The sequence below is a fragment of the Triturus cristatus genome, chromosome 10 (assembly GCF_964204655.1).
Source record: "Triturus cristatus chromosome 10, aTriCri1.1, whole genome shotgun sequence".
Lineage (NCBI taxonomy): Eukaryota > Metazoa > Chordata > Amphibia > Caudata > Salamandridae > Triturus > Triturus cristatus.
This window is the reverse complement of record NC_140593.1, coordinates 147,654,188-147,675,329: the sequence shown is the minus strand read 5'-3', so window position 1 is coordinate 147,675,329 and position 21,142 is coordinate 147,654,188. Positions and strand designations below refer to the sequence as shown.

The following is a 21,142-nucleotide window of genomic DNA, read 5'->3' as shown; positions in this document are numbered from 1 at the left end:
TAAGCGGAAATGTAAGCCTTTACAAACAACATAATACATTTTATAAAACCTACATTGTACACATTAAGGTTAATTTAGGGTTTTTGCACATACCCTCTTGCAGACAGACCATGATGGACGAGGGGCTATTGGATCATATTTGGCATGACATTCATGGAAGTAACTACTTAGTTCTCAAACTTTAATCTTGAAACACATACTGCTATTTTCAGTTTCAGAAGAAAAGCAAGTGAGTGAAAAGAACATTTGCGCGTAGGAGCAGAAGTGAAATAGCGGGTGCCACAAGCATTCAGCAAAAGTGATATGTACCTTCTTGAGAGAGCTACACAGAGGTAAGCAAGCTGCCTGGCAGAGCAGAGTTAGAGCCCGCTTCTGAGATGAAGGGGACTGCTGCCAGCTAGAAAGGAAGGAGAGACACCTGGGGGGGAAAAATAGAAATATAAAGAAGCAAGGGAAATGCAGACAGCAAAGCAGTTAGAGGCAGAGGACAGACAAAGGTATAATCTTGACAGGCAGAGGGTGAGGGTATCCTCACAGTGACATTTGCTTGAAAATGCTACTTTAGCAAATCCTCCAGTATATGGCACAGATTTGTTTTTTTTAAGAAAGGCTAAGGCTCTTTTTGCCAATCCAAAACTATTTTCTTTGTTTTAAATGCTTAAAAACGAATATGGCATCTAGTTATATTAATACTTAGATTAGAACAACACAAATGTATTAGCCTGATAAAAGTGCCATAGTTATGAGAGAACTTTTTAACATTATTTTTCTAAAACGTAAATTACATTTAACCCGAATTAAAAAAAATATTGCCAGGACTGGAGGTTCTGCAAGCCAATAATAATTTCAAAATGTACAACTAAATCATCAGGGATCGATTCAGCAAAATAGGCATGCATCAGGTTGCATATTCTATTGGCTGGACAAAATATACAGAACTAGTTATTTATTTATTCCCGTAAAATGTTTAACTGGGGTTTCATGCAGGAAAAAATAGAAAGGAAAGAAGAGTAAACAGAGATTTATACTGGAAAACATGGTGCCCTTTTGGTGAAGAGGTATTTATAAATAGCAATTTCTTATTTCTTTGTAGTGTGGCTATTTTACACAAAAGCTTGGGACACCACAACATTATTTCTAAATTATTTATTAGCATGACTGCTCACAGTGTAATGTCTATAATGTGCCAATTTTTATATCACCTCCTTATTTAGTGTTGCATATGAAACAAAATCTATCAACATCTGGAACCTTAGGATCGCTCAGACACAGATTTCCTTCCATTTCCAAGTACTGGAAATCTTGTGGCATTATAAAAACTTGAATCTTAGACCAGAAAACATGGAGCAACTCCCTTACACCTTTGCCCTACACCTACCTCCACATATTCTGGTGCCTTCCTGCCCCAAAGTTCTATTGTAACTGACTAGTATTAGGGATGGTGGGAAGGGAGTCACTTAAACACGAGTGCCTGAGGTACCACTTGTATGTCTGGCTCCTGCCCATTTCCAACTATTGGCTATGTATTAAGAAGGGAAGAATACTGGGAAGAAGTCAAACATGAGGCAAATGAATAACATAAGAAAGACTGAAAACTGCATAGTGCAGGAATTAGGTTAAACGTAGGTGTAGTAGCCTAAGTGGTCAACCTACATACCTCAGAAAGAGTAGTATATTACTGAAGAACAGATGCTGCTTCTGGTTTTCTGGTGAAGAGAGAGAGCACTCCAGTCTCACTTTACTGTCATAGCAATGGATATTAAAGGACAAGTTGAACTTGGTTATTCCTGGCGCTCATAAATTTACATATAGCTATTATGCCATATGCTACAATTACTTGCGGTGCTCTAGGGGAGGGGAATCACCCAAAACCTTCCAAACTTTGACCCTAAGACCATTTCCCAAGATAGAAAACAAACCTTAGCAGATGCATATATCAACAAAACATTATCATTTCAGTAGTTGTACAAGAAAGAGCCATTCTTTATTTTCAGTTCTTTGTCTTAATTCTCTACACCCAGCCAACACGTGTTTCGTCGATAGGTGGATTACCCCGTGACTTCTTCAGGGCGAAGGATCTGCAGAGGTGGTTAACCATTTGACTCAATTTCTCTGACCTGGTTGGTCATATATTATTAAGTCATCCTTCAAGTGAACTTATAGCTACAGTGTTGTTATCCCCTAATATCAGATTATGAAAACACTGCCTTCTGGTTTTCAGATAACACGGTCACGGGAGAAACTGAACACAATAGCGTACTCTCTCACAGGAAAGGACATAGAATAATGGATTTTTTTATCGCTTTACATTAGACCAAACTGAAGTCAGTGTTTTCTTAATCCTGTGTTCATCTTGTTCATCTGAAAGAGACTTCTGGCTGCAGATTCCTTACCTTTTAATCAGATATCCGAAGCCATACCATCCCGGCGGTGGGTTGCGGACTCATGAACTAGACTATGAAGTCTTGCCTGTCCCTGCACACTTGACCATCAAGGAAATAATGTTTTGCGAACGTGTGCAATGATGCCCACGTTTTTGCCTGACAGATGTCTTGGACTGGGACACCCCAAGCCAAGGCCCTAGTCGCAGCTTTTCCCCTGGTGGAGTGGGCCCTTAATCCCTCAGGGGGCCAAGCCATAACAGATTTTAATGCAGAGAATGGCCCAGCAAGAGATGGTCCTTTTCTGCACTGCCCTTCCCTTCTTCACTCCCACATACCCCACAAAGAGTTGGTAATCCACCCGGAACTCTTTTGTGCGGTCAAGGTAGAACGACAACGCTCTTTTTGGGTTCAGTCGGTGGAGACGCTCCTCTTCCTTAGAGGGATGTGGGGGAGCAAAGAAGGTTGGCAAAGTAATGGACTGACCCAGATGAAATGGGGTCACAACCTTTGGTAAGAATGATGCCCTGGTGCGAAGCACCACCTTGTCCGGGAAGGACATAAGATAAGGAGGCAAGCTTGATAACACCTGCAATTCACTCACCCTCTGGGCCGATGTAATCGCCACTAATAAGGCTGTTTTGATGGTCAACAGCCGGAGGGGACAATTGTGCAAAGGCTTGAAAGGTGCGCACATCAGGTAAGTGAGGACCAAATTAAGGTCCCATTGTGGCATAACAAAGGGCGTAGGTGGAAATGAACGGCCCAGCCCTTTCAGAAATCTCTGACTGGAGATGCCATTTGTGATCCAGAAGGCATCGACGGTTGAGATTGTCTGCCCTGGCGTTCAGAGAACTTGCCAGGTATTGAACCACCAGCGATATGCCCTGCTGTTCCAGCCATGTCAAGAGAAGCAGGGCCTCTCTACATAGGGTCCACGACCTCACCCCGCCATGCTTGTTGCAGTACCACATGGCAGTGGTGTTGTCTGTGAACACCTTCACTAGCTTCCCTTTGAGAGAGAGAAGAAATGCTTTCAATGCCAACTGAATCGCTCAGAGCCCCAACAAGTTTATGTTGAGCCCAGTCTCGACCAGAGACCAGTGATCCCCAGATCTCCACCTCTTCCATGTGGCCGCCCCATCCCATAAGTGACGCATCAGTCACAACTGTGAAATCTGGTTGGGGAAGGGAGAGAGGTCTGCCATAGACCCAATCTCGGTTCGTTAACGATCACTGCATATTCTTCGCAGTTCCTTCCGAGATCTGAACCACATTGGTGAGCTTTCCCTGATGCTGTGCCCATTGGAACTTCAAGTCCCACTGCAGAGCCCGCATACGCCACCTTGCGTGTCTTACCAACAGGATGCATGAGGCCATGACTCCCAACAACCTCATAGTCAGTCTCACCGAAATCCAGGATAGAGGCGGAAATATCAGAATCATAGCGGTTGGATAAGATCAAAACTGCACAGTGTCCAGAACCGCTCCGATGAAAGGGAGCATCTGAGAAGGAGTCAGGTGTGATTTCGACACGTTTAAAGAGAACCCCAGCGAATGCAGAAGGTTCACCAAAGTCTGAAGATGGAGACAACTGCCTGGGGCGAAGCTGCCTTCAACAGCCAGTCATCGAGGTAGGGAAAGACTGACACCCCTAACCTGAGCAGATGAGCTGCAACCACCGCCATCACCTTGGTGAACACCAGAGGTGCAGTGGTAAGAGAGCACGGTAAACTGAAAGTGCTTGTGGCCTACCATGAACCGCAGGTAACGCCTGTGGCTCGGCAGGATGGGAATGTGAAAATACACATCCTGCAGGTCCAACGCTACCATCCAGCCCCTTTGGTCTAGTGCCGACAAGACCTGAGCCAAAGTGAGCATTTTGAATTTCTCCTTTTTGAGGAAGAGATGGACAGTCCGAAGATCCAAAATGGGCCTTAGCCCCTTGTTCTTCTTCGGAATCCGAAAGTAGCGGGAATAACAGCCACTGCCTACTTCTGAAACTGGAACCCTTTCTATAGCTCGTTGGGCCAAAAGAGCTGTAACTTCCTCTTGGAGCAGCTTTAAATGATCCTCTGCTAGCCTTTCCTGACTTGGCATAATAGTAGAAGAAAAAGAAAGGAAGAGAACAGCCCTCCTGGACGATTTGCAAGATCCACTTGTCTGTTGTTATAAATCTCCAGCTGGGAAGATGATGACGAATTCTCCCACTCACTGGAGTAGTGTGGTCCTGCAGAATCAGCTTAGGAGTGCTAGGAGGTGGCGGCTGCTGGGGGCAGTGTGGTAGACTACTTCTGGCCTCATTCCGAGGACGGACTGTACCACGTCCACGCACGGCTTGGATAGTCTGAGCGAGACGGTGGCTAGGATAGGGCTGACGCAGCTGGAAACCCCTTCCGTTGCCACGAAAGGGGCAAAAGGAAGACTAGCCATGAGGAGTGGAGGAGAGGTGCAAGAATGTGGCCGTAGCTTGAGAGTCCTTGAATCTGCCCAGGGCCGAGTCTGCCTTTTCCCCAAAAAGGCGGGTCTCATCAAAGGGCATGTCCATCAAGTTGGCTTGGACATCCCCAGAGAAGCCAGTTGTATGAAGCCAGTCGTGGTGTCTCAAGGCCATCGTTGTTGAAATCGACCTGCCCAGCGAATCAGTCGTATCTAAACCACACCGTATAGTGAATTTTGCTGCATCTTTACCGTCCTTGACAGCTTGGGAGAGCACAGCCTGAGCCGCCTCCCAGACTGGTGGCGGCACCTGCGCAACTGTCTCTCAAAGGGAGTGGGAGAAACAGCCCAATAAGCACACAATATTCACCTACCGCAATGCCATACTGGAGTCCAGTCTCTTGGAGTCCCTATCCGGAGGGGCGGAAGGGAATGCGCCTTGGGACGTAGAGGCTTGCACCACAAAACTTTCTGGGTTGGGGTTTTGGCAGAGGAACTTTGGGTTGCCCGGAGCTGGGCGATAGCGGCGTGCAATCGTCCTATTCACAAGAGCCCCTGTGCTAGGCTTGGAACATGTTTCTAAAAGGACGTCCGTAAGTGCCTCTTTAAAGGGCAATAGGGGTTCAGAAGTGGAAGCCCCAGGTTGAAGCACTTCGGTCAGGAGATTAGTCCTGACCTGCACTGAAGGCAGCTCCAGTCCGAGGACCTCTTAACCACTATGGCATAGGACGCCCCCTCCCCCGTAGCCACTGTAGACAGAGAGAGCAAGCAGTATCTGGGGAAGTATCCAGACCACTGGCTTCCCCAAGTTCCCCATACTAGTCCATTATCTCCGCAAAGACATCCTGGTTCTCAAGAGGGTCTCCAGACTCCTCCCATTCCTCTCCTGAGCCCAGAACATCCACAAAAACCTCAGGCGACAACATAGAACCCCTGGGTTTTGTCAACATCGGAATCGGCGTCGCTCTACACCGTTCCGGCTACATTTCTTCAGGAATGAGGATGGGGCTTGTGCTACCGACAGGCATCAGCGACGTTGTCGGCACTGACTTCTGGTTCAACGCCGGGGAAGGTCGCGTTGGCACGACCAGCGTCGACCCGGATCTGGGATCCGATCCCTGAGGGCCCCACCGGCGCTGTGGCCTGAGCCGACTGCGTCGAAGCCGTTGGGACCCCATCCAATGCCACCGGGCCTGAGGGCTCACCAGCGGGGTAGTTTTGCTCAAATACGAGGCGCATGGGCTCGTAAAACTCTTCTATTTGAGCGGAAGTCACTCCCGGAGAGGATGGAAGGTGCGAAGTCGGCTCCGGCTCCGCAGAACAGTGCCTAGAGCGTCGGTGCTCCTTACCTTTCTCAACGACGGACACCAGTTGAGGTGAAGTCGAAGTACGCTTGGTCTTCTTCTTTTTTTGCCTCTTCCCCGAGTGTCCAGAGGACCTCGAATGGAAGGAGGAGGACTTAGGGCTTTGTGAGCGGTCCAGCGACCTACTCTTCTTCGAACAGGGCTGTGACCTCCTCGGAGTCTCGCTTGATGGTGTCGACTGGTGGGCAGCAAGCAACTTCATCGCTCGCTCCCTCAATGTCTTCAGGGCCATCGCATGACAGTCTGAACACGACCTCGTATCGTGGTTGCGTTTAAGACACCACAGACATACACAGTGGGGATTGGTGACCGACATCATGCGGGAACAAGTCCTGCATGGTTTGAAACCTGTCTTCCTCGAAGACATCCCTCGCACACAATGTCAAATACCAAATTCGAGAAAAAGCCTGCCAAAAAGCAGCAGAGGGGTAGCTCTTCCCGGATCGGCGCTTAACTGGCGTCCGCACGCCTGGTTGGTGCCTATGTAGGCACCGCAATGTCATAACCGACGCAGACAACTTCACGCAGAGCCAAATGGAGCCATCCGACGTCGCAAGCAAGGGGTATTGCTCAGCAAAAGTTTCCGAATCCAGCCTGACGCTTTGAAAATTCAGAGGTAAGGAATCTGCAGCTAGAAGTCTCTATCAGATTAAGTTACCTACCTTTGGAAACGCCTCATCTGGTAGACTATAGGAAAGTAGGATCTTTCTGGCATTGAGACTCCCCACTTTTTGCCTGGTGTGTGTTTTGACTGTAGTTCACTGAGATCCTGCTAACCAGGACTCCAGTGGCAGTGCTCTCTCCTCTAAATTCCATGGTAAGTACCTCTTATACACCACAATTGGCATACTGGGGTATCATTGTAAGCCCCTAGTATATGGTACTGATGTACCCAAGGCATTGGCAAGCCAGGGGTCTCCCATGGGCTGCAGCATGTATTATGCCACCCATGGGAGCCCATGCAAACGGGGTCTGCAGAGCTGCCATTTCAGTCTGCGTGAAATAGTGCTTGCACCTTTCACTTTGGATAGAAAGTTTCCCTTATATCCTGTCACTGCACTTCCAACCTATATAGGACAACCATTCTCTGGGTTTTGCAAGTGCGGGACAGCCATTATAAGGTATGTAATGAACACTGACAAGTCGAAATGTCCAACTACATAATGACTTCCCGAACTTGGACATTTTTGGTATCAAACCTGTTCGAATCATGCAACTACACCGATTTCAGTGTTAGTAGCATGATACCATGTACTGGGGGCTCCTTAGAGGACCCTCCCAATACCTAATTGTGTAGCCATACAGGGTCTGACTACCAGCCTGTGTTGCAGCTTACCCTAGACAGTGTTCTGCCCCCTTGATGTTGAGCTTAACTCGGGCAGGGGAAGCTAAACAAAGGATTTCCAACAAAGGAGAGGTGTGACCATCTCTCCTTTAGGATTAGGTAGGGCAGGGGCGCTTCCGAGCCCCACCAGACTGCATTGAAGGGCACATTTGGTGTCCTCTTTGCATAAAACAGTTTTGCCCAGTTTAGAAGACCTTGATTGCCGCTCTGGCGCAAAACTACACAAAGGAGAGGGTAGTGTCCACCCTCCTGTCCAGCTCCTCCATAGGAAGGTACGCAGAGCTCCTCCAGGTGGCCACTTGATTCTGCCATGTTAAATCTTGGCTCTTGGGAGCATCTGACTGTCTAGGCCAGCTGAGTAGTGTTCCTGACCCCCTCTGATAGGCGGATCACCAGCGAAGAGGCCCTTCCCATTTTTAGGGTTACTTAATGGCTCCCCTGAGGATAGGTCCTTAGATTCATCCCGACAACAACTTCAAAATCTAACTGCCTGTTGTCTGAAGTCTGTCCAAAGATTCTTCTGTTGGTGGGCACTGGAACTCTGCTGTTCTTTGAGCCAATACCAAAGACAAGACTGCTTTGGTGGGAAGACTCCTGCTGCCTCTCCGTCCCTGTGCTACTTCAAGTTCTGCAACACCGTGGCCGTGCATCCTTCGAGTCACCAAGGACTCAGCCTGCATCCCAGCCAGAAGGAATCATTTCCCTGCATCTGCAGGTACCTCTATGACGACAACAGGTTTGCTGATCCTGTTGTCACACGGACATCCCCTGGCTCTGCAACACAGGTGGTGGTTTGTTGGTTCTTCAGAGGCCTGACCAGTCTTCCCTGCAAGTGGGGTGACTGTAATCTCTCCAGCCGATAACTGCCTTCCTGTGAACTGTGTCTGTTTGCCGCTGTCAAGGCTTGTTGCCTCTCTTCACAAAAGATCTTCACGCTCCAAGAAGCCCCAGCCTCCAACATTACACAGCTCAAAAATGACGTCCTGCCTGCATCCTTTGCATTGTGGGCCTTCATCTCCTGTGTGCTGCTGAGTCTTCCCTGCGACTCACTTTGCCTGCTGCTACAGGGTCCTCAAGGGGGCTCCATCGATTCCTGCTGGCTCTCCTGCATGCTGACGGCCAGCCCTGACTTACCCATGCCGGGTTAGTCCCACAGACCTTGCTGGTCTGCAACACAACACCTTCACCCACAATTCATTGTTTGAGTCTGCCAAGGCTTGTTGGTGGCCCTGCCGGCCACTGACTCTCCTGCACTTGTTGACTGGCATAGGACAGCTCGTGGAAGGCTCCTGTGTTGCTCCATTGTTGAATGGGCTCTACACTGCTGTTTTATCCAGACTGTGCTACAGCAAGAACGAAAGACAATGGCTGGTAGTGTGCTACTGTGCCTTCTGATCACGTCCAGGTGGTTTGGACTCTGTCCCCTCTGTTTTCAGGTTCTTCTTATCTGGATTCCACGTCCTGGTTCCACAGGCCTGGTTCACGAGACGCTGTAGCTTCTGATCTTCCACGAACTTCCATTAGCGTCTGCGGGCGGTTCCGACACCACTTCATCCCTTGGAACCTGGACTCCATGGTGTAGGCATCCTGGTTCCTGGGGTATCCACAGGTGGGATGGCTCTCCAACCTTCCTTGATCGAAGGGGTTCCTTCAGGGTCCTTTGGAAAGGGTTCTAGAACTGTAAAATTCCAACCGCAACTTACCCTGTGTTATTCTATGGACGTTTGACCCGGTGTAAGCACTCTGCACCTGGATGCCTTGGGGTTCCTGGCTACTCACCGTGGTTGGTTTCGTGTTTCCCCTGGGATCCCCCATCCTTGGCTACTAGTCCCGTTTTGATACTTACCGAATATTCTACTATTTCAGTATATGGTTTGCCCCCCCCTGGTTGGGCCCTGTGTGTTTTTCTATGCTACTTGCTATTTTTAAAATATTTCTTGTAAGTAGTTGTATCTCCGGGTAGGAGATATACCAAGTTAGTGTCTAGTGTGTACTAATAAATAACAAAGTATTTTTATACTCAGCTGGTGTGGTTCTTTGTGTGAAAAGATTACTGGCTGACTATAGTGGCAAATGCACTTGCTTTACACCCTCCCAAATAAGCCTTAGCTGCTCTTCACAGCTACCCTTTGAGAGCTCTGGTTTTCAGGGACCTAAACACTATCACTAAGGTTCACCTGGACTAAGTGCACAGTGACTCACCATAGGTGGACACTATATACTGAGCTAGCCTCCTACAGAGACTAGATCTAGCCACAGATTCCTTACCATAAAATTATCCCCGTGTGCCAGACTGGAATCGGAACTTTTTCTACAGCCGTACCTCTGCTCGTCGGTTGAGGGCCCCGGGCGACTCCGTATAACGTTGTCCACCAGATGTGACGTCGTCAGAGACCTTATAAGCCCTCCCCTAACGTAAGTTTCTTCCGCGACTACTTTCTGCGCTAAAATGACGAGCCACACATAGAAACTGATAAAGAGAGCCACCTTTTTGAAAAACGCTTATATGAATAATGTACTTCTTTTCCCTTCTGTATGTTTTTTGGGGGTTTTTTTGTAACAAAAAACACACGTGTGCAAAGAAGGGATCCGGAAGAAGGGGAGAATCAGCTTGCAGAGCGGGGAAGATGGGTGAATCGGTAAGGAATCTACGGCTAGATCTAGTCTCTACCAGATAAGGCACTACTAAAGGTAAGTAACAAACAAGTTACTTACCTTTGGTAACGATATATCTGTAAGAGACTTATATTAGTTTTGGATTCCTTACCTTAGCCTTACCCCCAGGCGTCAGACTGGATCCGGAGAATTTTTCTTCAGCAGTACCCCTGCGCGTCAATAGGTGGCGTCGGTCGACTAAGCGTTCGTCGTTGGCCTTGTGATCGCCGGAATGACGTCGCAGTATCTACTAACGCCGCCCCCTGTGCGCTGACGTCAGTACTTTACACGACATTACACGCCAGAAGCGCAGAGCCATGCAAGACACTGATGCACAAAATTAGGGCCCTGAAAGGGAGTCCCTTAATCTAGAAGTCAGTTCGCAGAACGGGGATGTTGGGTGGAGCGGTAAGGAATCCATAACTAATATATGTCTCTTACAGATATATTGTTACCGAAAGTAAGTAACTTGTTCATCTGAAAGAGACTATTAGTTATGGATTCCTTACCTTAGAATAGATGCCCGAGCAATACCAACCCCAGAGGTGGGTTTGCGAACCAAGTTCACACCAGGAAGTCCTGAAGAACGGAGCGGCCAAAGTAGAAGTCTCTCCGGACTTGGTTGTCCAGGCAGTAATGTTTAGTGAACGTGTGCAATGAAGCCCACATAGCTGATTGGCAGATGTCATGAAGGGGGACTCCACGTCCCAAAGCAGTAGTGGCTGTGGTTGCCCTGGTGGAATGGGCTCGCAACCCTGCTGGAGGTTCCTTTTTTGCCAAGGAATAACAAATTGTAATGCAAAGAACGAACCATCGAGAGATGGTTAGTTTTTGCATGGCCCTACCTTTCTTAACAAAGAGCCGATCATCCACCCAGTATTATTTTGTGCGATCCAGATAAAATGAAAGCGCACGTTTTAGATCCAGATGGTGGAGCCTCTCCTCTTTAGAAGGATGCGGGGGTGAGAAGAAGGTGGGCAAAGTGATGGTCTGTCCTACCTGGAAAGAGGTAACAAATTTGGGAAGAAAAGAAGGTCAAGTTCGAAGGACAACCTTGTCCGGATGAACAGCAAGGAAAGGAGGCTTAGAAGAAAGAGCCTGAAGCTCACTCACCCTGCGAGCAGAGGTGATGGCAACCAGAAAAGCAGTCTTTAAGGTCAAGAGTCTGAGAGGACAATTATGTAGCGGCTCGAAGGGAGCGTACATAAGGTAAGTCAGAACAAGGTTCAAGTCCCACTGGGGCAATACGAAAGGAATAGGATGAAACAGGTGAGTAATGCCCTTACGAAAACTATTTAGAATAGGGGACTTGAAAAGAGAAGGCTGATCAGGAAGGCGAAGAAAGGCCGAAATGGCCGAAAGGTAGCACTTGAGGGTGCCCAGAGCAGAGCCCTGCTTGGCCAAAGAAAGCAGGAAGAGTAGAAACTCAGAAAGGGGGGCAGAAAGTGTATCCATAGCCTGTGCTGCGCAACATGCCACAAATCTGTTCCATCTACAGGCGTATACTGTTTTAGTAGAGGGACGCCTGGCTGGCAAGATAATATTACAGACTTCAGGAGGAAGGTCGAAGGCTGTCAACTGTCGCCGCTCAATCTCCACGCAAGGAGGTGGAGGCTGGACAGGTTTGGTTGGAGGCCCGTCCTCTGTTTCTGCGACAGAAAATCCTCCCGAAGGGGCAGTCTGATTGGAGTATCGATGGCTATGTTCAAGAGCTCGGGATACCAGACTCTTCGCGCCCAGTCCAGAGCCACAAGAATTACTTGGGCCCGGTCGCGCTTGATCTACAGCACTCTGGGCAGAAGTGGTATAGGTGGAAAGGCATACAGAAGACTGGAACTCCACTTGCGTCAAAAAGCATCGCCTAGTGAGTGCTGCCTTAAAAATTCCAACGTGTAGAACTGCTGACATTGCGCGTTCTCTTCGGTGGTGAATAGATCTAACCAAGGCTCTCCTCACTGCTGAAAGAGACCTTGCACCACCTCTTAGTGGAGACACCATTCGTGATCCATCAAGCACCGGTGGCTGAGTTCGTACGCCCTGGTTTTCAGGGAACCTGCCAGGTGTTCAACCACCAGGGACATGCCCTGATGTTCCAGCCGCTTCCAGAGACGAAGATCCTCCTGACAGAGGGTCTACGACCCTACTCAGCCCTGTTTGTTGCAATACCACATGGTGGAAGTGTTGTCTGTGAACACCTGCACTACTCTCCCTTTGACAGATAGAAGGAATGCCTTCAGCGCAGGACGAATCGCCTGGAGCTCCAGGAGGTTGATGTGGAGCCTGGACTCCGCCGGAGACCAGAGGCCTCGGATCTCCGCCTCTCTCATATGGCCGCCCCATCCCAGGAGTGACATCTGTCACCACTGTCAAATCTGGTTGGGGAAGGGAGAGGGATCTGCAGTTGACGCAATCCTGTTTCGTGAGTCACCACTGCAACTGATGTGCAGTCCCCGCTGAGATCTGGACGAAATCGGACAGATTCCCCTGATGCTGCGGCAACTGGAACTTCAAGTCCCACTGCAGAGCCCGCATATGCCACAAGCAGCCTCAGGGTCATCCACACCAAAGTACGGGATAGAGGCTGGAACATCAGTATCATAGCCTGAATATCCCAGACTCGCTGCTCAGAGGATAGGCCAGAAACTGCGCTGCATCCAGAACCGCTCGGATGAAAAAGACCTTCTGAGAATGGTGCAGGTTCCGACTTCGGTACGTTGACTGTGAACCCCAGCAAATGCAGAAGGTTCGCCATAGTTTGGAGGTGGGTGACGACAGCCTGGGGCGAGCTCGCCTTCAACAACCAGTCGTCGAGATAGGGGAAGACTGGAACCCCTGATCTGCGCAGATGAGTTGTGACCACCGCCACCACTTTTGTGAACACCTGAGGGGCGCTGGTAAGTCCAAAGGGGAGCATGGTAAACTGAAAATGCTCGTGGCCTACCAGGAACCGTAGGTATCGCCTGTGGGCCGGCAGGACAGGGATGTGGAAATAAGCATTCTTGGAAGTCCAACGCTACCATCCAGACTCCAGGGTCGAGGGCAGACAGACCTGAGCCAATGTCAACATTCTGAACTTGTCCTTCTGGAGGAAGCGGTTGACATCCCTGAGGTCTAAGATAGGACGCAGGCCTTTGTCCTTCTTGGGCACCAGAAAGTAGTGGGAGTAACAGCCATGACCTACTTCTGGCACAGGGACTTGCTCAATGGTTCCCTTGGCCAAGCGAGCCACAACTTCCTGACGGAGAAGGGCCGGATGATCCACCGACATGCAATGGAAAGCAGGTGGCATGGAGGGAGAGGTAGATTCGAAGGGGAGGGAGTAGCCCCTTCGGAGTATCTGCCAAACCCACCTGGCCGAAGTGATGTTGTGCCAGTGGGGGAGGTGATGGCGGATCCTGCTGCTCACTAGCAAGAGACTGGCGCAGGCCTGTGGGGCACCCCATCCGTAGCCACAAAATGGGCGAAAAGCAGATTGCACGGGCGAGAGGTGGTCGAGAGGCCCAACAATATGGCCGTAGCCCTAGAGTACTAGAAGCGCTCAAGCACATTGTCTGCCTTGTCGCCAAACAAGCGACGGCCATCAAAGGGCATGTCGAAAAGAGTCGATTGGACATCGCCCGAGAAGCCAGTGGTCCTCAGCCAGGCATAGCGTCTCAGGGCTACCGACGTTGAAATCGTCCTACCTAGCGAGTCGGTGGTGTTCAGCCCACAGCGAATGATGAACTTTGCTGCATCCCTCCCTTCAACGACCACATAGGAGAGTACGGCCCAGGCCTCCTCCAGGTACTGTGGCAGCACCTGGGAAACCATGCCCCACACAGTGTGTGTGTGTAACGGCCCAAGAGACATGCAGTGTTCGCCGACCGCAGTCCTAAGCTAGGGAAAGAAAACATCTTCCCACGATGATCTAGCTTCTTGGATTCCCTATCTGGGGGAGCAGTAGGGAACGCGTCTTTGGATGTTGAGGCTTGGACCACCAAGCTCTCATGGGTAGGGTGTTGGGAGAGAAAATGGGGTCGCCTTTGGACTGGGCGGACGCGTCGGGCAATCATCCTTTCCACAGGAGCCACTGTACTGGGCTTGGACCAAGTGCCCAGAAGGATTTCTGTGAGGGCGTCATTGAACGGCAGCAGGGGCTCCGAAGAGGCTGCAGCTTGTGTAAGCACCTCAGTCAGGAGGTTAGTCCTGACTGCCACCGTAGGTAGTTCAAGGCCCAAGGCCTCAGCCGTCCTATGCAATACCTCAGCGTAGGAGGCTCCCTCCTCCGTAGCCACAGTAGAGGTAGAAAGCATACCAATGTCTGGGGAGGTATCCAGACCACTGGCCTCACCCAGTTCCTCATTCCAGCCAGGCTCTTCCAGCTGGTCTGCTAGAGGGTCAATAGACCCCTCCCAGTCCTCCTCACACTCCTCTGGCTGCCACTCAGGGTGATAAGGAATGCCAGGATAGAACAGAGGTACAAAAGTACCTGTCGGTGCCGGTCAGGCTCCGTGTCCATGTCGAGGGGGAGGCAGGGGTCGACGCCGGCTGGGGATACAACCAGCGCCGGAAGGGGCGGAGGTGTCGCTAATGGATTCGGCGCCGGAGGTTTTGTAAGGTCGACCGGTCTGGATCCAGACCTGGATCCCTGGGGGCCCTGTGGCGCCGGAGCTGAAGCCGCAGGTATATAAGGCCTAGAACCCCCAGCAGAGTCCGCGGGGTCCGAAGGCGTGCCGGCGGAGTTAGGCTGCCCAAAGATGGAGTGGAGGGCTTCGTAAAAGCTACGAAGTTGGGCAGGGGTCGCCCCGGCTCCCGAGAAGGGAGGGAAGCTTGGAATCCGCGGGCAGAACTGGACTACCTTCTGCATCCCACGTTGCGTCGGCCGACGGACAGGGAGAAGGTGAAGAGTGACGGTGCTTCTTTGCCCTCTTCTTGTGCTTCGACTTACCCTAAGACGAAAACTTCGAAGAGGAGTGATGGTGGTGACTCCGCGACCGGTCCCGCGACCTCCCTCTCGACCAGGACCTCGAGCGGTGCGGAGCTGATTGCCAGGCCTAGAGAAGCTTCCGGGAACGCTTCCTTAAAGACTTTGGGTTCATGACACGGCAGTCGGAGCACGACTTCGGGTCGTGGTCGCACTCCAAGCACCAGAGGCACACGACATGTGGGTCCGTGACCGACATCAACTTGTGACAGGAGTCACGAGGTTTGAAGCCGGTCCGTCGATGTGACATCCTTTGCACCAGGAGTCGAACGACTCGAAAAAAGAAGTCGGCAAAAGTCGAAAAAACTCTAGTCAAAAAAGATTTAGGGTACTGCTCTCTCCGGATCTGCGCTGGCTGGCGCGGAAAAAGAAAGAACTGACGTCAGCGTGCAGGGGTGGCGTCTAAGTAGATACTGCGACGTCATTCTGGCGATTACGACGCCAATGACGAACGCGGAGTCGACTAACGCCACCTACCTACGCGGAGGGGTACTGCAGAAAAAAAATTCTCCAGGATCCAGTCTGACGCTTGGGGGTAATTTTAAGGTAAGGAATACATAACTAATAGTCTCTTTCAGATTTATAGATCTGATAGAGACGTCTAGCTGCAAATTCCTTACCTTTGAATACATACCCAAGAAATGTCATCTTTGGAGGAGTGTTTGCGAACCGATTCTAAGAAGGATCCCCGAACAAGGACATTCAGCAGCATAGGAAAAAGAAGAAGATATACCACCAGAAAACTCAGAGAGAACCCCGTATGGAATCAAATCCACAGCTGTGCCACAACATGGGAAAGGACAATATGAGAGAAGAGATGAGCAGAAGAACACGCTTTAGAAACCTAGCATTACAATGCCTCCCGGAATGTCAACTGGCCCAAGAAACCACAGCAGGAGGCCAAGGACAAAAGCCAAAACTATTGGGCTAAAGCTCCGAGGCATAGAAGAAGGCAGCAATGCAGAGGTCACCAGCCAATAGCTCAAGAAGCATTGCGAACCAAAACCACAATCACAGCCACAGACCACATGAGGTAGAGAAACATGGCGAACGAGAGGGAAGCCCTCTGGGACCATGCAATGCAGAATCCCATGAAAGAAAGCATAATATATTAAATAGATAGGCATGAAAATATAGACCGAGAAATCTAAAGAAACATTCACCGAATAACAAAATGTGCCTATGAGGGGTAGATGCAAGCGACCACAACAGTGGTCAGAGGCCAAAGGCAATGCAATGACGAGCTGGAAGCCAGCCTCAGATCCCCTTCGAAAGGGAAATGGTGGGGTGGAAACCACACATCCACCCCAGAAATTCAAATAAGTAGACAGAAACAGCACTACTGACTGAACGGCACTACTAGGCCGTTGAAAGACAACTGAGAAGAAACTGAAGGGAATAGACAACTCTGCCAGAAGAGAGGAGAAAAACCATGATGGAGGACTTGAAAAAAGGGTTGAGTGCACAGGGCCAATACATGAGACAACTAGTCAGTGAAGTAGGCCTTACTGTAAGCCTAACTAGCATGGGAAGTCCACCACCACAACTGAAGGACCAACCAAGGGTAAGTGTAAAGAACTGAAGAAACAGATAGAGGCACCGCCCACAGCCGAACAAGCGTTAAGGCCAGAAGCAAGGAAAAACCTCGGGTGCACAGGACAACTTGTGCCCAGTCAACAAGCCAGGGAAAAACGAGAGTGAAGATCTCAACATCTACAAAACTGGAAATCGTTATGTGGACCAGTACAAGGAAGACAAATCCCTAAGGGGTGGAAGTGCACATGCAAGAAGCGGAGGAAACAACCTGGAAAAGAATCCCAAGGGATCACAATGCTTCGTATGAGCAAACCCATAGAGGATGAGCAAGGAACCTGTAGGAGGCTGGCTTAGTATATGGTGCACACTTATTTAAGTGATGCACCTTGCACTAATCCAGGCAACCCTAATAGTGATTTTAGTGGTCTTTGCTAACCATAGAAAGCTCTCAAAGTGGTAGCTGTGGAGAGCAGCCTTCAGGCTTATCTTGAAGGAGTGTTATGCAGCTTGTATTACCAGTTCAACCTTAGAGGCGAGTTGAATGAAAGAGACCAGGTTACCTACACCAGGGAAGCCAGGTGCATAGGGGTGAAGAGACGTAGAAAACGTCCGTAGTCGACAATGTAAGACTTGGAGAAAAGTGCTTCTGGTGAAGAAGAACGGTGGAATCCAAGGGTGAATTTATAATTGAAGAAACAGCAAGCAGAGGGGACAGAGTCTATGTCTCTCAGGAGTGACCAGGAGGCACGGAAAAGTAATGCCTATCAATGTCTGACAGTTCAAAAGTGTTGACAATGACCTTGCAGAAGTGAGGACCAGGTGATGTGGAGGAGGACCAGGTGATGTGGAGGAGGACCAGGAGCTGTGCTCATCTTATGGCTCCGGTGACGTGATGCGAATCCACAGGCAGATGTATCCATCAGAAATTGTGTGTATTGTGTGGATATACAGGGTAGGAGATATACCAGTGTGTTAGTGGGTGTGTATAATAAATATAACTATTTTTATAACTACACTGTGGGTTTTTTTCTCCGTTTAACCTACACTATATGATTAGTTTGGGTAAAACAAGCTGCTTAAAACTCCTTCTGGACGAAGCCTGAAGGCTGCTGTCCACAGCTACCACTGAGAGAGCTTTCTATGGCTGTCTAAGACCACTAAAATCACTATAAGGGTTGTCTGGATTAGTGCAAGGTGCTTCACTTAAATAACTGTTCACCATATACTAAGCCAGCTTCCTACAAGGCGCAAAAGAATCCCACAAAACATGAAAAAAAGTACCAAAACACGTTGTATTAAGACTGCATTGCGGCGCTAGTAGCAGAAAATATATATCGGCCCAAAGCATCCAGACCTTTAGGCTCCCTGTCCAGAGGGACAAAAGGCATGGCGCCGATGTCGGGGGTGGCTGTAGCAGCCGGAACCACAAAGTTTCGCGGAGAAGGCTGACAGAAAAGGGGCAGGATAGAGCTTATGAGCTATAGACCGGTCCACAGAGGTACCTGAAATGGCCGAGTGCAACAGAATATCAACAAGCATTGGCATAGCCAATAGCTCTCGCTTCTGAAACTTTATAAGTGTTTAGCCATGCAACAGTTGATGTTTCACCAAGGATATTGAGCTGCAGAACAAGTTACTTACCTTCGGTACGATATATCTGTAAGAAACATTAGTTAGTTAGATTCCTTACCTTAGAATATCCCCAGGCGTCAGGCTGGATCCGGAAAGATTTTTCGCCAGCAGTACCCCTGCGCGTAGCTAGGCGTCGTCTGCGGCTCCGCGTCCGTCGTCGGCGCCGGGATGACGTCGGAGCACTTAGACGCCGCCCTCGCGCGCTGTCAGTTCTGTACATAGCTTTCCGCACCAGGAACGCAGAGCCATGCAAGAAACCGACACTGGTGCCATGAAACTAGGGCCCTGAAAGGGATGACCCTAACCCTAGATATCAGTTCGCAGAACGGGGAGGATAGGTGGGGCAGTAAGGAATCTAACTAATATTTCTTACCGATATATCGTTACCGAAGGTAAGTAACTTGTTCATCTGAAAGAAACACGTTAGTTAGATTCCTTACCTTAGAATAGATACCCCACCAATACCAACCCCGGTGGTGGGTCTGCGAACCAAGATCACACCAGGAAGTCCTGGAGAACGGAACGGCCAAAGAAGCCGTCTCTCCGGACTTGGCTGACCAGGCAGTAATGCTTGGCAAACGTGTGCAGCGATGCCCACGTTGCTGCCTGACAAATGTCCTGCAGAGGGACTCCCTGTCCCAAGGCAGTATTAGCCGCTGTGGCCCGAGTGGAATGGGCCCTCAGCCACACAGGAGGATCCTTCTTAGCCAAGGAATAACAGGCCTTAATGCACAAAACGACCCACCGAGAGATGGTCCGCTTGTGCGCTGCCCGCCCCTTCTTAGCGCCCACGTAGCCAACGAAGAGTTGGTCGTCCACCGGAACTGTTTGGTGTGGTCCAGATAGAAGGAGAGCGCACGTTTTGGGTCCAGACGGTGGAGCCTCTCTTCCTCCTTCGAGGGATGCGGAGGCTGGATGAAGGTGTGCAAGGTAACAGACTGCCCGATATGAAAGGCAGTAACTACCTTAGGAAGTAAAGAAGGGCGAGTCCTCAGAACAACCTTGTCCGGATGAACAGAGAAGAAAGGAGGTATAGAAGAAAGAGCCTGGAGCTCACTCACTCTTCTGGCAGAGGTGATGGCAACCAGGAAAGCATTCTTGAGAGTCAGAAGACGTAGAGGACAGTTATGAAGTGCCTCAAAGGGAGCGCACATCAGATAAGTTAACACCAGAATAAAGTCCCACTGAGGCATTACAAAGGGAACATGAGAGAACATGTGAGTAATGCCCTTCAAGAATCTATTGACAACAGGGGACCTGAAAAGAGAAGGCTGATCAGGAAGCCTCAAGAAGGCTGAAACAGCTGAAAGATATCCCTTGATGGTGCCCAGAGCAGAGCCCTGCTGGGCCAGGGAAAGAAGAGAGGAGAACCTCAGAAAGAGGGGCGGAAAGGGGATCCACAGCCTTTGCTGTGCACCATGCCACAAATTTGTTCCACCTGCAGGAGTATACCATTTTAGTGGAGGGACGCCTGGCTGCCAGAATGACATCACAGACTTCAGGAGGCAAGTCAAATGACATCAACGGCCGCCGCTCAATCTCCACGCATGGAGGTGGAGGCTGGACAGGTTCGGGTGGAGGACCGTCCCCCCACTGCTGCGACAGAAGGTCCTCCTGAAGAGGCAGTCGAATCGGGGGATCGATCGCCATGCTGAGTAGCTCGGGATACCAGTATCTTCGTGCCCAATCCGGAGCCACAAGGATGACTTGGCGCCTGATCGTCTTCAGCACTCTGGGCAGAAGTGGTATAGGCGGAAAGACGTATAACAGACCACAAATACACTCGCGACGAAAAGCGTCTCCGAGCGAGTGCCACCTTGGAAATTCCAACGCACAGAACTGATGACATTGCGCGTTCTCTTCAGTGGCAAATAGATCTAACCAAGGCTCTCCCCACTGCCGAAAGAGGCCTTGCGCCACGTCCGAGTTCAGACGCCATTCGTGATCCATCATGCACCAGCGGCTGAGTTTGTCCGCCCTGGCGTTTAGACAGCCCGCCAGGTGTTGAAGCACCAGGGTGATGCACTGATGTTTCAGCCATGTCCAGAGGCGCAGAGCCTCCTGACAAAGGGTCCACGACCCCACCCCGCCCTGTTTGTTGCAATACCACATGGCGGCGGTGTTGTCCGTGAACACCTGCACTACACTTCCCCGGACAGAGGGAAGGAATGCCTTCAGTGCAAGCTGGATCGCCCGCAGCTCCAATAGGTTGATATGGAGCCAGGACTCCGCCGGAGACCAGAGGCCTCTGATCTCCGCCTCTCCCATGTGGCCCCCCCTATCCCAGGAGGGACGCATCCGTCACCACAACGTGCTCCGGTTGGGGTAGGTAGAGGGATCTGCCGCAGACCCAATCGCGGTCCGTGAGTCACAACTGCAACTGTCTTGCAGTGCCCTCCGAGATCAGGATGTGGTCGGACAGGTTGCCCCGAAGCTGAGCCCACTGGAACTTCAGGTCCCACTGCAGAGCCCGCATCCGCCACCTGGCGTGATGTACCAGCAGGAGGCCATCAGACCCAGCAGCCGTAGGGCCATCCTGACCGAAACTCGGGATAAAGGCTGAAAGATGGGAATCAGAGCCTGAATATCCCAAACCCGTTGTTTGGGAGCATAAACCCGAAACTGCGCCGAGTCCAGAACCGCTCCGATGAAGAGGAGCTTCTGGGAGGGACTCAGATGTGACTTCGGCACGTTGATGGAGAACCCCAGCGAATGCAGGAGGTCGGCCGTAGTCTGGAGGTGGGAGACTGTTTGGGGCGAGCATGCCTTCAACAACCAGTCGTCGAGATAGGGGAAGACTGGAACCCCTAATCTGCGCAGATGAGCT

At 50.3% G+C, this 21,142-nt stretch overlaps 1 protein-coding gene across 5 annotated transcripts in view; it reads right to left on the bottom strand.

Annotated features, from left to right (window-relative positions):
• The window catches only part of DNAJC13 (DnaJ heat shock protein family (Hsp40) member C13), a 1,667,846-nt gene that overhangs the window by 54,516 nt on the left and 1,592,188 nt on the right, over nt 1-21,142 (bottom strand). Inside the window, exon 57 of one of the 5 annotated variants that reach the window (XR_014970022.1) lies at nt 310-418. The exons of the other annotated variants lie outside the window; for them this stretch is intronic. The gene's annotated coding sequence lies outside the window, so the exon portion shown is untranslated. The remainder of the gene's footprint in view (nt 1-309; nt 419-21,142) is intronic. 5 annotated transcript variants of the gene reach the window in all.